Raw genomic sequence first — 10,607 nt, 5'->3', positions numbered from 1 at the left:
GCATGCGCAGGTGTGTGTGTGTGTAGGGAGGTGTGTAACTGTGTGTAAGTGTGTGTGTAAGTGTGTAACGGTGTGTGTGTAGGTGTGTGTGTGTGTACGTGTGGAGTTAGGTGTGTAAATGGGTGTATTTAGGTGTGTAGGTGTGTGTTGTTAGGTACATGTGCAGGTGTAGGTGTGGACGCAGGTGTGTAACTGTGTGTAAGTGTGTGTGTAACTCTGTAACTGTGTGTTTGTAGGTGTGTGTGTGTGTGTGTGTGTACGTGTGGAGTTAGGTGTGTAAATGGGTGTATTTAGGTGTGTATGTGTGTGTTTTTAGGTGTATGTGCAGGTGTGTGTGTGTAGGGAGGTGTAACTGTGTGTTAGTGTGTAATTGTGTGTGTATGTGTGTGTGTGTGTGTGTCTACGTGTGGAGTTAGGTGTGTAAATTGGTGTATTTATGTGTGTAGGTGTGTGTTGTTAGGTGCATGCGCAGGTGTGTGTGTGTAGGGAGGTGTGTAACGGTGTGTGTGTAAATGTGTAACGGTGTGTGTGTAGGTGTGTGTGCGTACGTGTGGAGTTAGGTGTGTAAATGGGTGTATTTAGGTGTGTAGGTGTGTGTTGTTAGGTACATGTGCAGGTGTAGGTGTGGACGCAGGTGTGTAACTGTGTGTAAGTGTGTGTGTAACTCTGTAACTGTGTGTTTGTAGGTGTGTGTGTGTGTACGTGTGGAGTTAGGTGTGTAAATGGGTGTGTTTAGGTGTGTAGGTGTGTGTTGTTTGGTACATGTGCAGTTGTAGGTGTGGACGCAGGTGTGTAACTGTGTGTAAGTGTGTGTGTAACCGTGTATCTGTGTGTTTGTAGGTGTGTGTGTGTGTACGTGTGGAGTTACGTGTGTAAATGGGTGTATTTAGGTGTGTAGGTGTGTGTTGCTAGGTGCGTGCGCAGGTGTGTTTGTAGGGAGGTGTGTAACGGTGTGTGTGTAGGTGTGTGTGTGTGTACATGTGGAGCTAGGTGTGTAAATGGGTGTATTTAGGTGTATAGGTGTGTGTTGTTAGGTGCATGCGCAGGTGTGTGTGTGTAGGGAGGTGTGTAACTGTGTGTAAGTGTGTGTGTAAGTGTGTAACGGTGTGTGTGTAGGTGTGTGTGTGTGTACGTGTGGCGTTAGGTGTGTAAATGGGTGTATTTAGGTGTGTAGGTGTGTGTTGTTAGGTGCATGCACAGGTGTGTGTGTGTAGGGAGGTGTGTAACTGTGTGTAAGTGTGTGTGTAAGTGTGAAACGGTGTGTGTGTAGGTGTGTGTGTGTGTGTACGTGTGGAGTTAGGTGTGTAAATGGGTGTATTTAGGTGTGTAGGTGTGTGTTGTTAGGTGCATGCGCAGGTGTGTGTGTGTAGGGAGGTGTGCAACGGTGTGTGTGTAAATGTGCAACGGTGTGTGTGTAGGTGTGTGTGCGTACGTGTGGAGTTAGGTGTGTAAATGGGTGTATTTAGGTGTGTAGGTGTGTGTTGTTAGGTACATGTGCAGGTGTAGGTGTGGACGCAGGTGTGTAACTGTGTGTAAGTGTGTGTGTAACTCTGTAACTGTGTGTTTGTAGGTGTGTGTGTGTGTACGTGTGGAGTTAGGTGTGTAAATGGGTGTATTTAGATGTGTAGGTGTGTGTTGTTAGGTGTATGTGCAGGTGTGTGTGTGTAGGGAGGTGTAACTGTGTGTAAGTGTGTAATTGTGTGTGCATGTGTGTGTGTGTGTGTGTCTACGTGTGGAGTTAGGTGTGTAAATGGGTGTATTTAGATGTGTAGGTGTGTGTTGTTAGGTGCATGCGCAGGTGTGTGTGTGTAGGGAGGTGTGTAACTGTGTGTAAGTGTGTGTGTAAGTGTGTAACGGTGTGTGTGTAGGTGTGTGTGTGTGTACGTGTGGAGTTAGGTGTGTAAATGGGTGTATTTAGGTGTGTAGGTGTGTGTTGTTAGGTGCATGCGCAGGTGTGTGTGTGTAGGGAGGTATGTAACTGTATGTAAGTGTGTGTGTAAGTGTGAAACGGTGTGTGTGTAGGTGTGTGTGTGTGTGTACGTGTGGAGTTAGGTGTGTAAATGGGTGTATTTAGGTGTGTAGGTGTGTGTTGTTAGGTGCATGCGCAGGTGTGTGTGTGTAGGGAGGTGTGCAACGGTGTGTGTGTAAATGTGCAACGGTGTGTGTGTAGGTGTGTGTGCGTACGTGTGGAGTTAGGTGTGTAAATGGGTGTATTTAGGTGTGTAGGTGTGTGTTGTTAGGTACATGTGCAGGTGTAGGTGTGGACGCAGGTGTGTAACTGTGTGTAAGTGTGTGTGTAACTCTGTAACTGTGTGTTTGTAGGTGTGTGTGTGTGTACGTGTGGAGTTAGGTGTGTAAATGGGTGTATTTAGATGTGTAGGTGTGTGTTGTTAGGTGTATGTGCAGGTGTGTGTGTGTAGGGAGGTGTAACTGTGTGTAAGTGTGTAATTGTGTGTGCATGTGTGTGTGTGTGTGTGTCTACGTGTGGAGTTAGGTGTGTAAATGGGTGTATTTAGATGTGTAGGTGTGTGTTGTTAGGTGCATGCGCAGGTGTGTGTGTGTAGGGAGGTGTGTAACTGTGTGTAAGTGTGTGTGTAAGTGTGTAACGGTGTGTGTGTAGGTGTGTGTGTGTGTACGTGTGGAGTTAGGTGTGTAAATGGGTGTATTTAGGTGTGTAGGTGTGTGTTGTTAGGTGCATGCGCAGGTGTGTGTGTGTAGGGAGGTATGTAACTGTATGTAAGTGTGTGTGTAAGTGTGTAACAGTGTGTGTGTAGGTGTGTGTGTTTGTACGTGTGGAGTTAGGTGTGTAAATGGGTGTATTTAGGTGTGTAGGTGTGTGTTGTTAGCTGCATGCGCAGGTGTGTGTGTAGGGAGGTGTGTAACGGTGTGTTGATAGGTGTGTGTGTGTGTGTACGATTGGAGTTAGGTGTGTAAATGGGTGTATTTAGGTGTGTAGGTGTGTGTTGTTAGGTGCATGCGCAGGTGTGTGTGTGTAGGGAGGTGTGCAACGGTGTGTGTGTAGGTGTGAGTGTGTGTACGTGTGGAGTTAGGTGTGTAAATGGGTGTATTTAGGTGTGTAGGTGTGTGTTGTTAGGTGCATGCGCAGGTGTGTCTGTGTAGGGAGGTGTGTAACTGTGTGTAAGTGTGTGTGTTAATGTGTAACGGTGTGTGTGTAGGTGTGTGTGTGTGTACGTGTGGAGTTAGGTGTGTAAATGGGTGTATTTAGGTGTGTAGGTGTGTGTTGTTTGGTGCATGCTCAGGTGTGTGTGTGTAGGTAGGTGTTTAACGGTGTGTGTGTAGGTGTGTGTGTGTGTACGTGTGGAGCTAGGTGTGTAAATGGGTGTATTTAGGTGTGTAGGTGTGTGTTGTTAGGTGCATGCGCAGGTGTGTGTGTGTGTAGGGAGGTGTGTAACTGTGTGTGTAAGTGTGTAACGGTGTGTGTGTAGGTGTGTGTGTGTGTACGTGTGGAGTTAGGTGTGTAAATGGGTGTATTTAGGTGTGTAGGTGTGTGTTGTTAGGTACATGTGCAGGTGTAGGTGTGGACGCAGGTGTGTAACTGTGTGTAAGTGTGTGTGTAACTCTGTAACTGTGTGTTTGTAGGTGTGTGTGTGTGTGTGTACGTGTGGAGTTAGGTGTGCAAATGGGTGTATTTAGGTGTGTATGTGTGTGTTTTTAGGTGTATGTGCAGGTGTGTGTGTGTAGGGAGGTGTAACTGTGTGTAAGTGTGTAATTGTGTGTGTATGTGTGTGTGTGTGTGAGTCTACGTGTGGAGTTAGGTGTGTAAATGGGTGTATTTATGTGTGTAGGTGTGTGTTGTTAGGTGCATGCGCAGGTGTGTGTGTGTAGGGAGGTGTGTAACGGTGTGTGTGTAAATGTGTAACGGTGTGTGTGTAGGTGTGTGTGCGTACGTGTGGAGTTAGGTGTGTAAATGGGTGTATTTAGGTGTGTAGGTGTGTGTTGTTAGATACATGTGCAGGTGTAGGTGTGGACGCAGGTGTGTAACTGTGTGTAAGTGTGTGTGTAACTCTGTAACTGTGTGTTTGTAGGTGTGTGTGTGTGTACGTGTGGAGTTAGGTGTGTAAATGGGTGTGTTTAGGTGTGTAGGTGTGTGTTGTTAGGTACATGTGCAGGTGTAGGTGTGGACGCAGGTGTGTAACTGTGTGTAAGTGTGTGTGTAACCGTGTAACTGTGTGTTTGTAGGTGTGTGTGTGTGTACGTGTGGAGTTACGTGTGTAAATGGGTGTACTTAGGTGTGTAGGTGTGTGTTGCTAGGTGCGTGCGCAGGTGTGTTTGTAGGGAGGTGTGTAACGGTGTGTGTGTAGGTGTGTGTGTGTGTACATGTGGAGCTAGGTGTGTAAATGGGTGTATTTAGGTGTATAGGTGTGTGTTGTTAGGTGCATGCGCAGGTGTGTGTGTGTAGGGAGGTGTGTAACTGTGTGTAAGTGTGTGTGTAAGTGTGTAACGGTGTGTGTGTAGGTGTGTGTGTGTTTACGTGTGGCGTTAGGTGTGTAAATGGGTGTATTTAGGTGTGTAGGTGTGTGTTGTTAGGTGCATGCGCAGGTGTGTGTGTGTAGGGAGGTGTGTAACTGTGTGTAAGTGTGTGTGTGAGTGTGAAACGGTGTGTGTGTAGGTGTGTGTGTGTGTGTACGTGTGGAGTTAGGTGTGTAAATGGGTGTATTTAGGTGTGTAGGTGTGTGTTGTTAGGTTCATGCGCAGGTGTGTGTGTGTAGGCATGTGTGTATCTGTGTGTAAGTGTGTGTGTAACTCTGGAACGGTGTGTTTGTATGTGTGTGTTTGTACGTGTGGAGTTAGGTGTGTAAATGGGTGTATTTAGGTGTATAGGTGTTTGTTGTTAGGTGCATGCACAGGTGTGTGTGTGTAGGGAGGTGTGTAACTGTGTGTAAGTGTGTATCGGTGTGTGTATAGGTGTGTGTGTGTGTACGTGTGGAGTTAGGTGTGTAAATGGGTGTATTTAGGTGTGTAAATGTGTGTTGTTACGTGTATCTGCAGGTGTGTGTGTGTAGGGAGGTGTGTAACTGTGTGTAAGTGTGTGTGTAAGTGTGTAACGGTGTGTGTGTAAGTGTGTGTGTGTATACGTGTGGAGTTAGGTGTGTAAATGGATGTATTTAGGTGTGTAGGTGTGTGTTGTTAGGTGTATGTGTAGGTGTGTGTGTGTAGGGAGGTGTGTAACTGTGTGTAAGTGTGTGTGTAAGTGTGTAACGGTGTGTGTGTAGGTGTGTGTGTGTGTGCGTGTGGAGTTAGGTGTGTAAATGGGTGTGTTTTGGTGTGTAGGTGTGTGTTGTTAGGTGCATGCGCAGGTGTGTGTGTGTAGGGAGGTGAGTAACTGTGTGTAAGTGTGTGTGTAAATGTGTAACAGTGTGTGTGTAGGTGTGTGTGTGTACGTGTGGAGTTAGGTGTGTAAATGGGTGTATTTAGGTGTGTAGGTGTGTGTTGTTAGGTGCATGCTCAGGTGTGTGTGTGTAGGGAGGTGTGTAACTGTGTGTAAGTGTGTGTGTAAGTGTGTAACGGTGTGTGTGTAGGTGTGTGTGTATATTCGTGTGGAGTTAGGTGTGTAAATGGGTGTTTTTAGGTGTGTAGGTGTGTGTTGTTAGGTGCATGCGCAAGTGTGTTTCTAGGGAGGTGTGTAACGGTGTGTGTGTATTTGTGTGTGTGTGTGTACGTGTGGAGTTAGGTGTGTAAATGGGTGTATTTTGGTGTGTAGGTGTGTGTTGTTAGGTGCATGCGCAGGTGTGTGTGTGTAGGGAGGTGTGTAACTGTGTGTAAGTGTGTGTGTAAGTGTGTAACGGTGTGTGTGTAGGTGTGTGTGCGTACGTGTGGAGTTAGGTGTGTAAATGGGTGTATTTAGGTGTATAGGTGTTTGTTGTTAGGTGCATGCACAGGTGTGTGTGTGTAGGGAGGTGTGTAACTGTGTGTAAGTGTGTGTGTAAGTGTGTAACGCTGTGTGTGTAGGTGTGTGTGTGTGTGTGTGCGTGTGGAGTTAGGTGTGTAAATGGGTGTATTTAGGTGTTGAGGTGTGTGTTGTTAGGTGTATCTGCAGGTGTGTGTGTGTAGGGAGGTGTGTAAGTGTGTGTAAGTGTGTTTGTAAGTGTGTAACGGTGTGTGTGTAGGTGTGTGTGTGTACGTGTGGAGTTAGGTGTGTAAATGGGTGTATTCAGGTGTGTAGGTGTGTGTTGTTGGGTGCATGCGCAGGTGTGTGTGTGTAGGGAGGTGTGTAACTGTGTGTAAGTGTGTGTGTAAGTGTGTGTAGGTGTGTGTGTAAGTGTGTAGCGGTGTGTGTGTGTAGGTGTGTGTGTACGTGTGGAGTTAGGTGTGTAAATGGGTGTATTCAGGTGTGTAGGTGTGTGTTGTTGGGTGCATGCGCAGGTGTGTGTGTGTGTAGGGAGGTGTGTAACTGTGTGTGTAAGTGTGTAACAGTGTGTGTGTAGGTGTGTGTGTGTACGTGTGGAGTTAGGTGTGTATATGGGTGTATTTAGGTGTGTAGGTGTGTGTTGTTAGGTGCATGCGCAGGTGTGTGTGTGTAGGGAGGTGTGGAACTGTGTGTATGTGTGTGTGTTAATGTGTAACGGTGTGTGTGTAGGTGTGTGTGTGTGTACGTGTGGAGTTAGGTGTGTAAATGGGTGTATTTAGGTGTGTAGGTGTGTGTTTTTAGGTGCATGCGCAGGTTTGTGTGTGTAGGGAGGTGTGTAACTGTGTGTAGGTGTGTGTGTGTGTGTACGTGTGGAGTTAGGTGTGTAAATGGGTGTATTTAGGTGTGTAGGTGTGTGTTGTTAGGTGCATGCGCAGGTGTGTGTGTGTAGGGAGGTGTGTAACTGTGTGTAAGTGTGTAACGGTGTGTGTATAGGTGTGTGTGTGTGTACGTGTGGAGTTAGGTGTGTAAATGGGTGTATTTAGGTGTGTAAATGTGTGTTGTTACGTGTATCTGCAGGTGTGTGTGTGTAGGGAGGTGTGTAACTGTGTGTAAGTGTGTGTGTAAGTGTGTAACGGTGTGTGTGCAAGTGTGTGTGTGTATACGTGTGGAGGTAGGTGTGTAAATGGATGTATTTAGGTGTGTAGGTGTGTGTTGTTAGGTGTATGTGTAGGTGTGTGTGTGTAGGGAGGTGTGTAACTGTGTGTAAGTGTGTGTGTAAGTGTGCAACGGTGTGTGTGTAGGTGTGTGTGTGTGTGCGTGTGGAGTTAGGTGTGTAAATGGGTGTGTTTTGGTGTGTAGGTGTGTGTTGTTAGGTGCATGCGCAGGTGTGTGTGTGTAGGGAGGTGAGTAACTGTGTGTAAGTGTGTGTGTAAATGTGTAACAGTGTGTGTGTAGGTGTGTGTGTGTACGTGTGGAGTTAGGTGTGTAAATGGGTGTATTTAGGTGTGTAGGTGTGTGTTGTTAGGTGTATCTGCAGGTGTGTGTGTAGGGAGGTGTGTAACTGTGTGTAAGTGTGTGTGTGAGTGTGTAACGGTGTGTGTGTAGGTGTGTGTGTGTGTATACGTGTGGAGTTAGGTGTGTAAATGGGTGTATTTAGGTGTGTAGGTGTGTGTTGTTAGGTGCATGCGCAGGTGTGTGTGTGTAGGGAGGTGTGTAACTGTGTGTAAGTGTGTGTGTAAGTGTGTAACGGTGTGTGTGTAGGTGTGTGTGTATATTCGTGTGGAGTTAGGTGTGTAAATGGGTGTTTTTAGGTGTGTAGGTGTGTGTTGTTAGGTGCATGCGCAAGTGTGTTTCTAGGGAGGTGTGTAACGGTGTGTGTGTATTTGTGTGTGTGTGTGTACGTGTGGAGTTAGGTGTGTAAATGGGTGTATTTTGGTGTGTAGGTGTGTGTTGTTAGGTGCATGCGCAGGTGTGTGTGTGTAGGGAGGTGTGTAACTGTGTGTAAGTGTGTGTGTAAGTGTGTAACGGTGTGTGTGTAGGTGTGTGTGCGTACGTGTGGAGTTAGGAGTGTAAATGGGTGTATTTATGTATGTAGGTGTGTGTTGTTAGGTACATGTGCCGGTGTAGGTGTGGACGCAGGTGTGTAACTCTGTGTAAGTGTGTGTGTAAGTGTGTATCGGTGTGTGTGTAGGTGTGTGTTTTTTTACGTGTGGCGTTAGGTGTGTAAATGAGTGTATTTAGGTGTGTAGGTGTGTGTTGCTAGGTGCATGCGCAGGTGTGTGTGTAAGGAGGTGTGTAACTGTGTGTAAGTGTGTGTGTGAGTGTGCAACGGTGTGTGTGTAGGTGTGTGTGTGTGTGTACGTGTGGAGTTAGGTGTGTAAATGGGTGTATTTAGGTGTGTAGGTGTGTGATGTTAGGTGTATGTGCAGGTGTGTGTGTGTGTAGGGACTTGTAACTCTGTGTAAGTGTGTAATTGTGTGTGTATGTATGTGTGTGTGTGTGTGTACGTGTGGAGTTAGGTGTGTAAATGGGTGTATTTATGTGTGTAGGTGTGTGTTGTTAGGTCCATGCGCAGGTGTGTGTGTGTACGGAGGTGTGTAACGGTGTGTGTGTAGGTGTGTGTGTGTTTACGTGTGGAGTTAGGTGTGTAAATGGGTGTATTTAGGTGTGTAGGTGTGTGTTGTTAGGTGCATGCGCAGGTGTGTGTGTGTAGGGAGGTGTGTAACTGTGTCCAAGTGTGTGTGTAAGTGTGTAACGGTGTGTGTGTAGGTGTGTGTTTGTACGTGTGGAGTTAGGAGTGTAAATGGGTGTATTTAGGTGTGTAGGTGTGTGTTGTTAGGTACATGTGCAGGTGTTGGTGTGGACGCAGGTGTGTAACTGTGTGTAAGTGTGTGTGTAACTCTGTAACTGTGTGTTTGTAGGTGTGTGTGTGTGTACGTGTGGAGTTAGGTGTGTAAATGGGTGTATTTAGATGTGTAGGTGTGTGTTGTTAGGTGCATGCGCAGGTGTGTGTATGTAGGGAGGTGTGTAGCTGTGTATAGGTGTGTGTGTAAGTGTGCAACGGTGTGTGTGTAGGTGTGTGTGTGTGTACGTGTGGAGTTAGGTGTGTAAATGGGTGTATTTAGGTGTGTAGGTGTGTTTTGTTTGGTGCATGCGCAGGTGTGTGTGTGTAGGGAGGTGTGTAACTGTGTGTAAGTGTGTGTGTAAGTGTGTAACGGTGTGTGTGTAGGTGTGTGTGTTTGTACGTGTGGAGTTAGGTGTGTAAATGGGTGTATTTAGGTGTGTAGGTGTGTGTTGTTAGGTGCATGCGCAGGTGTGTGTGTAGGGAGGTGTGTAACGGTGTGTTGATAGGTGTGTGTGTGTGTGTACGTGTGGAGTTAGGTGTGTAAATGGGTGTATTTAGGTGTGTAGGTGTGTGTTGTTAGGTGCATGCGCAGGTGTGTATGTGTAGGGAGGTGTGTAACGGTGTGTGTGTAGGTGTGTGTGTGTGTACGTGTGGAGTTAGGTGTGTAAATGGGTGTATTTAGGTGTGTAGGTGTGTGTTGTTAGGTGCATGCGCAGGTGTGTGTGTGTAGGGAGGTGTGTAACTGTGTGTAAGTGTTTGTGTAAATGTGTAACGGTGTGTGTGTAGGTGTGTGTGTGTACGTGTGGAGTTAGGTGTGTAAATGGGTGTATTTAGGTGTGTACGTGTGTGTTGTTAGGTGCATGCTCAGGTGTGTGTGTGTAGGGAGGTGTTTTACGGTGTGTGTGTAGGTGTGTGTGTGCACGTGTGGTGCTAGGTGTGTAAATGGGTGTATTTAGGTGTGTAGGTGTGTGTTGTTAGGTGTATGTGCAGGTGTGTGTCTGTGTAGGGAGGTGTAACTGTGTGTAAGTGTGTAATTGTGTGTGTATGTGTGTGTGTGTGTGTGTACGTGTGGAGTTAATTGTGTAAATGGGTGTATTTATGTGTGTAGGTGTGTGTTGTTAGGTGCATGCGCATTTGTGTGTGTAGGGAGGTGTGTAACGGTGTGTGTGAATGTGTGACGGTGTGTGTGTAGGTGTGTGTGTGTGTACGTGTGGAGTTAGGTGTGTAAGTGGGTGTATCTAGGTGTGTAGGTGTGTGTTGTTAGGTGCATGCGCAGGTGTGTGTGTGTAGGGAGGTCTGTAACGGTGTGTGTGTAGGTGTGTATGTGTGTGCGTGTGGAGTTAGGTGTGTAAATGGGTGTATTTAGGTGTGTAGGTGTGTGTTGTTAGGTGCATGCGCAGGTGTGTGTGTGTAGGGAGGTGTGTAACTGTGTGTAAGTGTGTGTGTAAGTGTGTAACGGTGTGCGTGTAGGTGTGTGTGCGTACGTGTGGAGTTAGGTGTGTAAATGGGTGTATTTAGGTGTGTAGGTGTGTGTTGTTAGGTACATGTGCAGGTGTAGGTGTGGACGCAGGTGTGTAAGTGTGTGTAGGTGTGTGTGTAACTCTGTAACTGTGTGTTTGTAGGTGTGTGTGTGTACGTGTGGAGTTAGGTGTGTAAATGGGTGTATTTAGGTGTGTAGGTGTGTGTTGTTAGGTGCATGCGCAGGTGTGTGTATGTAGGGAGGTGTGTAACTGTGTATACGTGTGTGTGTAAGTGTGCAACGGTGTGTGTGTAGGTGTGTGTTTGTACGTGTGGAGTTAGGTGTGTAAATAGGTGTATTTAGGTGTGTAGGTGTGTGTTGTTAGGTGCATGCGCAGGTGTGTGTGCGTAGGGAGGTGTGTAACGGTGTGTGTG

The sequence above is a fragment of the Haliotis asinina genome, chromosome 5 (assembly GCF_037392515.1).
Source record: "Haliotis asinina isolate JCU_RB_2024 chromosome 5, JCU_Hal_asi_v2, whole genome shotgun sequence".
NCBI classification, from domain to species: domain Eukaryota; kingdom Metazoa; phylum Mollusca; class Gastropoda; order Lepetellida; family Haliotidae; genus Haliotis; species Haliotis asinina.
This window is presented reverse-complemented; position numbering follows the sequence as displayed.